The sequence below is a fragment of the Rattus norvegicus genome, chromosome 12, assembly GCF_021556685.1.
Source record: "Rattus norvegicus strain SHRSP/BbbUtx chromosome 12, alternate assembly SHRSP_T2T, whole genome shotgun sequence".
Classification (NCBI taxonomy): Eukaryota; Metazoa; Chordata; class Mammalia; order Rodentia; family Muridae; genus Rattus; species Rattus norvegicus.
In genome coordinates this window covers 11,350,378-11,363,563 of record NC_141545.1, presented here as the reverse complement: position 1 = coordinate 11,363,563, position 13,186 = coordinate 11,350,378, and the positions used below count along the sequence as shown (strand labels likewise).

The window sequence follows — 13,186 nt, the reverse complement described above, 5'->3', positions numbered from 1 at the left end:
TTCAATTCCCAGCAACCACATGGTGGCTCAAGACCATCTGTAATGGGATTGATGCCCTCCTCTGGTGTGTCTGAAGACAGCTACAGTGTACTTACATACATAAAGTAAATAAATAAAATATTTTTTTTCCACATGGAGAAGTTTAATGAGACAAGAGTAGAAGAAGAAAGGAAAGGCGGCCGGCCATGGGCATGTGGGAAGGGGGAAGGGGGCAAAAACAGAGAAGAGCAAAGAATAAGAGGTGGTAAGAGAGCAATAAAATATTTTTAAAGGGGTTGGGGATTTAGCTGAGTGGTAGAGCCCTGGGTTCGGTCCCCAGCTCCGAAAAAAAAATCTTTTAAAAAAAATGCCTGACATACACCTATGACCACAGATAACCCAGAGAGCCTCTAAAGTGATTTAGTGAACTGTATTTCTTATTTGCTTCCCCTGGAATTGCCAGAGTTTAAGTATTTCTGTGACTCAGTTAAAGTTCTTGGCAACTATGGCTCTAAATTACTTAGTTAACTCATGTATTTTCTTAGTGCATTGCTAAGAAGTAAAGCTAGAGCCTCAGACAGGTCGTCAATGCTGTATCAAGGAGCTTTATCTCCAGTTCCTGAAGAGTATACCGTGTGTATGTGACAAATACGGTGTTTCACTTTCCTTTATAAAAAAATGCATTAGGAAAACTCAATTTGATTCTCTTTTAAAATATTGATAAAAGGGGTTGGGGATTTAGCTCAGTGGTAGAGCGCTTGCCTAGGAAGCGCAAGGCCCTGGGTTCGGTCCCCAGCTCTGAAAAAAGGAACCAAAAATATATATATATTGATAAAGATTTATTTTATTTTATTTTATTTTATTTTTCGGAGCTGGGGACCGAACCCGGGGCCTTGCGCTTGCTAGGCAAGCGCTCTACCACTGAGCTAAATCCCCAACCCCTAAAGATTTATTTTTAATTATGTGGATGTGAGTAGATATGTGTGTGAGCATACGTGAGTATGTGTGGGTGCCTGTGTGGGTATGTTTGTGCGTTTCTGTGTGGGTGTATGTGTGAGTATCTGTGTAGATACTTGTATGTGAGTGCGGGTATCTGCAGAGGGCAGAACAGAGCAATGCATCGGATCTTTTAGAGATGGAGTTACAGTGTGCTAGGAATTGAACTCAGATCCCCTTATAGATGGTTGTGAGCCACCATGTGGTTGCTGGGATTTGAACTCAGGACCTCTGGAAGAGCAGCCAGTGTTCTTAACCACTGAGCCATCTCTCTAGTCCAAACTTCTTCAGTTTTTAAGAATTTCTAAATTGTCCCACTACCATAACCTTGTGAAGAATTCTCTCTCGATTTAGAAAAGCCAGTTGACTCTAACAGTAAATAAAAGCCCGACAAAAATATATAAAAATCCGAGGCCAGGGGGTTGGGGATTTATCTCAGTGGTAGAGTGCTTGCCTAGCAAGTGCAAGGCCCTGGGTTCGGTCCCCAGCTCCGAAAAAAAAGAAAAAAGAAGAGAAAAAAAAAAAAATCCGAGGCCAGGTACTTTGAGAAGAATTTCTGTGTAAAAATGGGGAACCACGAGACAGTGTTTAGGAAATTATGCATCGACCTCAGCGTCCTTACAAAGGCTACAGTGAAGTTACAGCACTCATCGGTGGAAAAAAACTGGCCTTCCTAATAGGATAACATTTCCTAGAGGTGGTGCAAGAGTTGATCCTTTGTGGACAAACTTGTTCAACAACAAGAAAAATACAGGTTTGCGTAGAGCGCAGCGATTACCGGCTTAATGAGAACCGTGTTGATTTTCAGGCATCTGCCTGCTTTGAGGACGATTTCTAGAAAAAACTGGCATTGTATCTTGACTTCATTTGCCTTTTTGCAGCAATGGATACAGGGCCCAGGGAAAAAAAAATAATCTCTCCATCCACCAGTGCGAATTACACAGCCAGTTCTTTAGGTGGTATGGAGCTCCTGAGCCAGGCCAAGTTGTGGGAGGTTATTTCCCAATGTCTACCTTACCATGTGCAAGGATGTTTGGTTATGCATTAGGTGACCCATAGGGACTGGAGGACCCAGATAGCAGAATGCAAGAATTTAAGGCACACCTTAAGGCCAACTACTGGTTCCTGGGCAACGCTCAAGTGGCTCCTGGGGAAATGATGCTGGTTGCAGTTGATTGGATTTGCAGCTAAGGCATCAGCTCCCCAGCCTGTGGGCCTCGATCCCTCTAGGGCGTGGCACATCAGATGTGTATGATTCGTAACAGTAGCAAAATTACAGTTATGGAGTAGCAACAAAGTAAGTTGATGATTCGGGGTCACCACAGCACAAGGGGCTGAATTAAACGGTCACAGCATTAGGGAGGTCGAGAACCCCTGAACTAAAGGATTGTGGAGAGACGGTTAGTAAGAAGGGGTGGTGAGGTAAACCTGAGACAGATGTGAGGGCCTCGTTCCTTCACAGTCACGATTCACAGGCCTCGGGATCCATTGTGCCTTTGTGGGAAAGACATCTGCTCCAAATGGCTTAGTGCCTCACACTGTCTATTTGCCTCCTCCTCCTCCTCCTCCTCTTCCTTCCCCTAAGTCAGAATAATTAATATATAACTTAATTTATATTAAAATTTTATTCGTTTTGTGGTGTTGGGTGGGGTCAGGCTTACCAGGTAGCACCCTACCCCTGAGCTAGGTCTCTCCCTTTTCGTATTTTTTATGCCTTCACAGCCTCTCTTACTGATCTCTCTCGGGCGCTGACTCCCCCATTAGCTCCGCCCAACCATGTGCGATGCCTCGCAGGGATGCATCACCTCCCTGGGCTGAGGACAGGCCCTGGGGTTGGACTTGGATGGGTTAACAGAACACCAGGCCAAGATCCCAGTGCTCGCCTTGCTTGGTGAGGCTGTGAGATTTCCTCTTCTTTTTCCTTACTTCCTTGTGCTTTCCAAATAGTCTGATTTAAAGTCGAAATGTGGGGTTGGGGATTTAGCTCAGTGGTAGAGCGCTTGCCTAGGAATCGCAAGGCCCTGGGTTCGGTCCCCAGCTCCGGAAAAAAAAAAAAAGAAAAGAAAAAAGAGATAAAGCCGAAATGTGTGTTTCTTTGAAAATCAGAGGGTTGGGGATTTAGCTCAGTGGTAGAGCGCTTGCCTAGCAAGCGCAAGGCCCTGGGTTCGGTCCCCAGCTCCGAAAAAAAAAAAAGAAAAAAAGAAGTAAGAAAATCAGAGGATGAATGAGAAGAAGGCTAAATTATCTTAACTGTGGATGTTTTCGGGCTAGCTACCATGAAAGTAACACCCTTTACACTGTGATCCAACTACAACACGATATTAGTGGGGGTAGAAGTGTCGTGACTCGGGAACAAGAACCACCAATGGCTTTGCTTCTAGAGTTACTGCGGGTTCTTATCTCGGCTGTTGTAAATTTATAATATGCATTTACGCTTGTATTTTACGAGAGTAGAAAATACTGGTTTGGTGTACACCTCAACTGCCTTCTAGGATATGATTTCTATTTCTGTCTAGAAAATGGAAAAAGAACAGATGGATAGGTACACTTCCCTGAGATAAGGGTGCTGAGAGAACTGAAATTGAATATTTCTTACTGCTCTCCTTGGTAGGAGGGTTGACAGTTTTGGTCTAGTTGCAGGAGGCTAGGATTCTGGAATGGGCAGAGAAACATGACACACCACCATCTTGGAACACACCACCGTCTTGTACAATACATGGTGTGTTGAGAATCTAATGTGGAATTTAATTCTGGGCAAAAGTAAAATGATGGAGGTTTTTTTTTTTTTTTTTTTTCCGGAGCTGGGGACCAAACCCAGGGCCTTGTGCTTGCTAGGCAAGCGCTCTACCACTGAGCTAAATCCCCAGCCCCAAAATGATGGCGTTTTGGGGGTTCTTGTTTGTTTGTTTCTTTGTTTTTTGCAAGGCAGGGTTTCTCTGTGTCACTCTGACTGGCCTCGAACTCAGAGATCCGCTTGCCTCTGCCTCCTGGGCGCTGGGATTAAAGGTTTGTGCTGCCGCTGCCCAACGTGATGCTGCTTTTTTTTCCTCACTTGGCAAGAAAGAAGAAATGACCCATTCTACAAGGACACCTACTGAAATTTCTCGTGTTCTTTCGCCTAGTTGAACAGAGGCGGGGACCAAGGGAATCGTCTATGTGCAGTGATTAGGGACCAGGAAGAGAGGAGACAGAAGCAAAGAGAGGGTTTAGAAGTGATTGGAAACACGAGTGTAAATGGTGGGAAACGGTAGTTTTTTTAAGACTTTGCCATCAAAGGAAGACTAGGTCTGCCTGTCATTATTAATGATTTCTGATACAGGGTCAGGCAGGGTCCCTTTCACGAATCACCTTCAGCTGGGCAGCGTCTGCGTGTTTTCCATACAGGTCCTGCCATCAGACTGGGGAGGGTCCTTCCTTGGGTGCCTTGATTGGGAACACCAACGTCCAATCAGATAAGACGTATACAGTCATGAGAAAGGTACCATTTAAGTTGCCAGACACAGCCACCTAGCACTTGTGTACGTCCATGCTGTTATTATCTGTTTTATGTACGAGTGACACCTCTCATTTAAACATTCCAACCATCATTTATGTTGCTGTAGAAAGCAAGGCATTGGTGGAAGAAACAAGGTAAGCTCTGGACCATAAAAGCAAGACACCAGACCCTTAATGACTCGGGCTCAGGAAACAATGATCTTGTGTCCATCCAGGGCCAGAACACAGAAGTTTAGATTTTTTTTTTTTTTTCGGAGCTGGGGACCGAACCCAGGGCCTTGTGCTTCCTAGGCAAGCGCCCTACCACTGAGCTAAATCCCCAACCCCTAGATTTTTTTTTTAAGTCTGAATAAGAATGATTTAAATGTACAGAAAATTGACTCAAATGGGGGTACTGTGAAAGACATCCCTAAAGGAATGCAGAGTCCCTAAAGGAAAGGGTCCTCGTGACAAGGAAGGTGTTGAAGTTTGGGTCAACCCATGAATGCATGGGTTCATTCAGAGCTTTAGTAACACTATGGCCGTGTCCTGTGAAGATTCATGTGGTGTTTGTTTCGACCTTTGACCCTCTGGCCTGGCTAGCACAGCAGAGGTGGCCCACTCAATGTTGAGATGTGTGTGTAAGGAGGAAGGAAGCTCGCAGGGGTGGGTTTAACAAAGTATGGCAGATCAAGAAGCCATGTCAAAGACAGAATGTGTGAGGAGCTCCAGTCAAAGAGGCCTGAGCTATGGGGAGTCACAAGTAGCTCCAGAAAGGGTGGAGGGCACCAGCCAAAAGATGTTTAAGAGGTAAATATGGCCTCATTTGGTGAAAGCCCTCAGTTTGTTTGTTTTTTTTTTTTTTGTTTGTTTGTTTTATTTGTTTTTTTTATTTTTGTTTTTGTTTTGTTTTGTTTTGCCACTTGGCAAAAAGTGGTGCATTTCAGTCAGGTCAGAAAGCTAGAAACTCAGGCACTGCAGTCTGGACGTGGCCTTTAAGAACTTGCTGACCTTCAACCTGGAACGGGTAGAACGCACTAGAATGCAGAGATGTGGACAGTCAGGGAGGGCTTAGGTTCAGCTTCCATGGGCACACAGGCGAAAGTTGAAATCCTCAGGGACACTAACTATGATGACAGGGCACTAACGCTCCAGCCAGCTCAGTGACAGTAGTCACTCTCTGACCTAGTTTTGGAAACCACCTTCCCCAGGACTAAAATGTTTACAAACCAAAAAACCCCCAAATAACAACAACAACAAAACAACAACAAAAAAACAAACAAACAAACAAAAAAAAACCCTCAAAATCTTTAGTTCGGTTTGGAGTGCAAATCTCGGTTCTATCTACTCAGTAGAGAAATAAGTGGTCTTTTCCTGGCTGGGTTCATCTGAGAGAATCAGGGCTAAGTAAGGTTCGTTTATGGTGTGTATGATTTTTTTTTTAATTTATTTATTTTATGTTTGTGAGTACACTGTTGCTGTCTTCAGACACACCAGAAGAGGGCATCAGATCTCATTACAGATGGTTGTGAGCCACCATGTGGTTGCTGGGATTTGAACTCAAGACCTCTGGAAGAGCAGTCAGTGCTCCTAACCACTGAGCCATCTCTCCAGCCTTGTGTGCCTGATTTTTAAAGGAGTCTCCACAAGCCCCCAAAAGTGTCCTGGTAGGTCTTACCGGAGCTGGAGAATGGGCCAGCCAGTTTCTGGCATTTCGCTGAGACTTCCATAACTGAACGAGGAAGAAATGAACCGCTAGAGCAACTACGTTGGCTTGCAGTCCGGTAAGAACGGGTTCCGGGGCCATTTATAAAAGTTCTGGTGTTGGGGTTGGGGATTTAGCTCAGTAGTAGAGCGCTTGCCTAGGAAGCGCAAGGCCCTGGGTTCAAGGCCCTGGGTTCGGTCCCAGCTCCGAAAAAAAGAACCAAAAAAAAAAAGTTCTGGTGTTATAAACCTCTGCTTCTCAGTTTTGTAAACCTTTAGCTGTTCAGATAAATGGATAAGGTTCAAAAGAAGGATCACTGACTGGAAACAAAACTTTTTAAATATGTTTAAAATCTTTTTGCATTTTGTTGTGAATTACCAACCTGTTTTAAGAGGCCAGAGCCAGCTTCTTAAAATGGAATGTTTTTAAAAGGTAGCTATTTTTGACCTGAGTAACGGTGGCACATGCCTTTAATCCCAGCACTGGGGAGGTGGGAGGCAGGGTACAGGGGGCAGGGGGCAGGGGCAGAGGCAGAAGCAGAGGCGGGCAGGTCTCTGTGAGTTGGAGGCCAGCCTGATTTACAGAGGGAATTTCAGGACAGACAAGTCTATACGAAGAAACCCAGTATTGAAAAACAAAACAACAAAAGGCTATTTTCTTTTTTTTTTTTTTTTTTTTTTTGGTTCTTTTTTTCGGAGCTGGGGACCGAACCCAGGGCCTTGCGCTTCCTAGGTAAGCGCTCTACCACTGTGCTAAATCCCCAGCCCCAAAAGGCTATTTTCTATATGTCTAAATTATGCTGCCATTTAAAACACATATTTCAGGGGCTGGAGAGGTGCCTTCGTGATTAGGAGCACCGGCTGCTCCTCCAGAGGACCCCAGTCGGGTTCCCAGCACCCATATGGGTGGCTCACATCCACCTATAACAGCAGCTTCAGGGGACCCGGCACCCTCTTTTGGCTTCTGTGGTCACTCATACACACGATGAGCACACATTTAGACATTAAATGAAGTTTAATACATGTGTAACTTTATTTTGACATAAAGGGTTTAATATATTTTTATAAGACATAGTGTTTGATATATATTTAATTATGTGTTATATATAAATATATTGTACATATTTATTATATTGTATGTATAGCACCCATAGAGTCACGTGGTTATTTTTCTGCCAGCCCTCTGTTCTTTGGAATCACTCGATACTTCATTTTCCAATGTCTAAATTTTTCTTAATGAAGGGCTCCGCGGTGTTTGTGGGATTACCTACCACATTGTTGTCCCTCAGGAAATCAGCTCCCAAATTCAAAGATGCTCAGGTCCCTTATAGGAAGCAGCATAGTACTTAGATTAGCCTAGGTACACCGTCCCGTAGGCTTTAAGCCATCTCCGGCTGATCTGTGCTGCCCCACGCCGCACGAATGCTGCGTGAGGAGTAGCGCTGTGTTTAGGAAGGGAAGGCAAGAGCAACATGCTATTCGTGCGTGTTCTGTGCGGCTGCAAGCGCAGATCATTTTTGTGTGCGAGCCTGTGGTGTATGCACATGTGTGTGCAGGAGTGCACAGTCATGTATGGATTCAGAGGCCAGAGGAAGACATCGTGTATCCTGCTCCGTCTCTCTCCGCCCTGCTCCTTTGAGACTGCGATTCCAACAGAACCTAGAGCTAGGCTGGCGGCCTCAAGCCTCAGTAACTCCTGCCTCTCCCCTGTGTCAGAGCTTATTCTTGGTAGTAAACGGCTTGGACACCAGACGCTTAAGGTGCTTATCGAGTAGGCGTGCCTGAGAGGGAAAACAAATAAGATAGATTTTTTTGTTGTTGCGATACTGGGATGGAACCCAGAGCCTCGCACATGCTAAGCACACATTCCGTGATGCAATTGTGTCTATTGCCCTGGAAAACAGACTTTTAGGAGTCCCTGAAGAATTTGGGAACTGAAATAGTAATGGACAGATGGTAGAGTAAAAGCAGCCCAAAAGAGAAGAGAATTTTACCATTAAGCTAGTCATCTTGGTTGATTGCTATGAGAGCCTCAAGCTATCTACTGAACACATTCATTTTAATTATGTGTATGTGGGAATGGAGTTATGTGCACATTAGGGACCCGTGGAGGCCAGAGGCATCAGATCCCTTAAAACTGGAGTTGCAGGTGGTTCTGGGTTTCCTGACACGGTACTGGGAGCCAAACCCAGGTCCTCTGCAAGAGCAGCAAGCGCTTTGAACCACTGAGCCATCTCTCCAGCCCCATCATCATTACACTTTTAGGATCTGAGGGAAGACATCCTCTGCCATAACCACAAACAGATAATACTTTGTGCCGGTCCCTAAAGGTGGTCGGTGATGCTCTGGGAGAGAGAAATCAGAGGAGTCATGTGACTAGGTGATTTTCATTCTGATATTTGTTGTCCTCTGTTTAAAAATATTTAGTGAAGTACTAAAGAACAAGGAATATTTGAAAAATAAATGGGCTGGAGAGATGGCTTAGTGATTAAGAGCACTGACTGCTCTTCCACAGGTCCTGAGTTCAATTCCCAGCAACCACATGGTGGCTCACAGCCATCTGTAATGGGATCTGATGCCCTCTTCTGGTGTGTCTGAAGACAGCTATAGTGTACTCATATACATTAAATAAATACATCTTTTTTTAGTTCTTTTTTTTTTTTTTCGGAGCTGGGGACCGAACCCAATACATCTTTTTTTTTAAAAAAAGACTTAAAAAATAAAATAAATATTTGCAGATGTGAGTTAGCGCCAGGCTAGCAAGATTCAGAAACAAATTGGGAAAGGCCTATAGGGTCTGCGGCAGATCGTTCTAGAAGCGGGTTGTGGGGAAGGAGGTTACCATTGTGAAGTATAATAGTAGTTCAGTAGTTGCAGCTTTCTCACACTGAGCAAAGTGAGTCAGGAATGCTATTTCAAAGCTGCCAGAGCTCACCAGGAATTCATGGCAGCGAGCTGAGGAAGTGTCTAAGAGGTGCAAAGCTGGGAAGAGTAGACTCTTCATTGGAGTGGCCGAGTCATTTAATATAAGGCACACTGCGTCTTTATAGATTGGAATTAGGACCACACAAAAAAGATCAGTTTATTAGATTTCTCGAGTTACGGAGATGCTTAAGATACAATGGTCATTATAATAAAAATATCTGATGATGTATTTATAATTATTTATCTATAATTACTTATGATCACAATTAGTGATCTTATAATTACTTTGGGTTTCCTTCAACCCAGAGCCTAACGTCCTCATTCTGTTAGCTGCCTGAGAAAATAAATACAGAGAAAGAAAGAAAGAAAGAAAGAAAGAAAGAAAGAAAGAAAGAAAGGGTTTAATTTGTGCACACTGGTAAACAGCTTGCCTGGCAAGCACAAGGCGCTAGGTTCTGTCTCCACCACTAGAAAATAAAAGCATATATATATATATATATATATATATATATATATATATATATATATATATATATGTGAAATTTCATTTTTGCCTCTTGGTATAAAGAGAAAAGGCAGCCTTAGTATCAGAACTGGGGGTGATTCTTGTTTAAATAAATCACACTAAAATTTCTTTGGCTGACTGCCATTCATTAAATATTTCGAAAGGATAGATATCTGTGTGTGTGTGTGTGTGTGTGTGTATGTGTGTGTGTGTATGTGTGATTCAGTTTCAATTTTAAAGAAATAAAAATATTTTTTGCTCACTATGCCCTAAAAAATTTAATGATAGCAAATTCAAGATGTTGCCCCTTTCCCCTTAAGAAAATGAGTTGATTGAGTGAGATCCCTGTCTGTCTGTTTTCCCTTCGAGGGGAGATGACTTGAGCAAAAGGAAATTATATGTGGTACATCATGAGTCCCTACATCTCTCTCTCTCTTGAATCCTTTAATGCTTAGGGAATCAAGACATCGAAGATACCTCAGGAATGGGATAGCCCTTTTGATGGCGGGTCAATCATTTCTTTTTTTGCTAAATTCATTTTTAACTTTTATATATGCACGAAATTTACATCATTTCCCCTTCCTCTCCTCCCTCCAACCTTCCCCATGCCCCCTCCCCAAAACATGCCTGCTTTTTCCTTTATTAAACTTATGTATTTTATTTTATGCGTATGCATGTTTTGCCTGCGTGCCCGTATGTGCACCGTGTGCATTTCTAGTGCCCATGGAGTTCAGAAGAAGGCATCAGAACCTTTGGAACAGGAGTCGTGAGCTGCCATGGGGGTGCTGGGCCCTCCACAAGGGCTCTTAACTATGTAGCCAGCTCTCCACTTTGCCTTTGCCGAGCCATCTCTTGGCAGTTAATTTTTCTTTTTCTTTCTTTCTTTCTTTTTTTTTTTTTTTTGAAAAGATTTATTTACTTATTATATTTAAATACACTGTAGCTGTCTTCAGATACCAGAAGAGGGCATCAGATCTCATCACAGATGGTTGTGAGCCACCATGTGGTTGCTGGGATTTGAACTCAGGACCTCTGGAAGAGCAGTCAGTGCTCTTAACCACTGAGCCATCTCTCCAGCCCGGCAGTTAATTTTTCTTCAATTATTTTTGTGTCTAATAATTTCAGTCTTGGGAACAATCTAATTTTACTTTAAAATACATTTTTAATGTGAAAGGCTTTTTCACAGAACACGCTATTGTGGAAAATACTTCCCAACAAACACCAGTAAAAGTCTGAATTCTACCTTGGCTCTTTCCACTTGGCTCCCACGCCTTTGAGAGCCTGTCAGAGGGAGCAGCTGAGGTAGCTGAGCGCTCCGGCCTCAGATGTGCAGGTGCAGCCTGAGAATCCACTGTGAAGCAAGGAGCGGCCCAAGAAACTGTAGAAGACGTTCAGTTCCTATGAGATGTCAGGGACGTCTATCTAGTCATGTGGTGTGAGAGCGTGGTTGCTATGAAGACATTTCTCCCTGTAGCCCTGGGACGTTAGACCCCGTCTCTGGATGCTCATTTATAAAACAAGTCACTGGGAGGAATTGGTGAGATGACTGTGCATGTCTCAGGCTTAGTACGGGACATGGCTAGGGTTAAGAACTGAGCATAATGCCGATCAAATGCCTGTGTTCCAACCATCCTCATCTTCAAGACGAAGGCAAATTATATCTCTGCATATGCAGCCCTGCCTAGTGCACAGGAAATACAATAACCTTTCTTTAGACTCTTTGGTTCTATCTGTACGTTTGGTGTTATGTGTACGTTCACATGTAGCCTCGCGGTGATATTGTGAATTGCAAAGGGACAGTCACTACACGCCGAGCCTGTTTGTCACCACATTTCTCTGTTAATATTCAACGCTTCTGTGCCTAAGACTCCACTTCACTGCGTATTTAGAAATGAAACCTTCTTCCTGGTGTTTGGGGTATGGGATCTTCTTTTTCTCCTATCAGATCACTGTGTCAAGCTTCAGAGATGCTCTCCTTTCCCCTCCCCTCCCCCTCAGTGCTGGTGAGCAAACCTAGGGCTCCAGGAATGCCTGGTAAGTGCTCTGCCATTCAGTTCACCAAAACAGTTCTGAGTCCTGGGTGGGATGCCATGCAGGTGATTTTCAGAATCAGGTTAACAAAATAATGATCTCACAGTTCCAGTAGCTGGATCAAAATGATATCTCTAGTCTGTACAGACTTGGAGAAAATTGTGTTTCTTTCTTCAGAAAACCTGTCACAGTTTGAAGACCTGTTTCCAAGTGGTATAAGGAGAATGGAGGAAAATGAAACAAAACAAAACTGCCTATCAGAGTGGTAGTGTGTCTGAGGTTAGGTAAAGAAGTGTAGGCCTGGAGAGATGGCTCAGTGGTTAAGAGCACTGACTGCTCTTCCAGAGGTTCTGAGTTCAAATCCCAGCAACCACATGGTGGCTCACAACCGTCTGAAATGGGATCTGATGCCTTCTTCTGGTGTGTCTGCAGACAGCTACAGTGTACTCACATATAATAAATAAATCTTAAAGAAAAGAAAAGTGTAACATTCCACTAACTTCTTACTGGTAATACAACCTACTGGACATCCGAGCAACCAGTGCAAGCAGGGATGGCTGAACCATCAGGTCCTTTGTGTCTACTGATCCCTGGCCCAGTTAAGGACACATAGACATAGAGACACAGAGAGAAACCGACACACACACAGAGGGGGAGAGGGAGAGGGAGAGGGAGACAGACAGAGACACACAGAGAGACATACACAATTACTTCATCTTTTGATTCATACTGTATACAGCTAGACAGAGTGAGAGATAGAAAGGGGTGTGTGTGTGTGTGTGTGTGTGTGTGTGTGTGTGTGTGTGTGTGTGCATACACACAGATTGCTGATGGTCAGGGCCCTAGGGCATGGCTAGGGGAGGATATTAAAGACTTGAGATTTCTGCACCAAGAAAAGAATAATTCGGGCTGGAGAGAGGGCTCAGTGGTTAAGAGCACTGACTGCTCTTCCAGAGGTCCTGAGTTCAAATCCCAGCAACCACATGGTGGCTCACAACCATCTGTAATGAGATCTGATGCCTTCTTCTGGTGTCTGAAGACAGCTACAGTGTACTTATGTATAATAAATAAATCTTTAAAAAAAAGAGAAAAGAATAATTCAGGACTTTACATTAATAGAGCAAGGGAAAAAGGGAATAGAGGACAAAAAGTTTGAAAATCTTGAAGCAGAAGGGGGGAAAAAAGCTGGGACCACCAAACCCTGTGAACATTTAATCAGGAAGCAAGGTAGCACAGTAGAAACAACGTGTATCTGTGGTCTGCTGAATGGCAGATGGACGCCATCGCCGTTGAAGCTTGTTTTCTAGATCCAGGCTTCCTGAATTTCTGGAGAAGCCATCTGCCAGGTGGAGCACAGGATGGAAGGGTGGGTCAGGGCGATCCAGGCTTCCCGGCACTGCTGCCTGACTGCACACACCCACAACCGGTTCCTTCCTGGTCGCGGCTGGTGATCTCTCATATCCCTTCTAGCCAATTTCAAGTTGGTCGCCAGCCAAATATGAATCAAGAAGGATGTGTACGAGTGTGCAGCTCGAATCACAAAGATAAAAGTGTAAAAATACTTCCCCCAAA

The 13,186-nt window shown here is 43.9% G+C and overlaps 1 protein-coding gene across 2 annotated transcripts in view; it reads left to right on the top strand.

The window, feature by feature from the left end:
• The window catches only part of Fry (FRY microtubule binding protein), a 394,540-nt gene that overhangs the window by 75,145 nt on the left and 306,209 nt on the right, over nt 1-13,186 (top strand). The gene's annotated exons all lie outside the window — the stretch shown is intronic.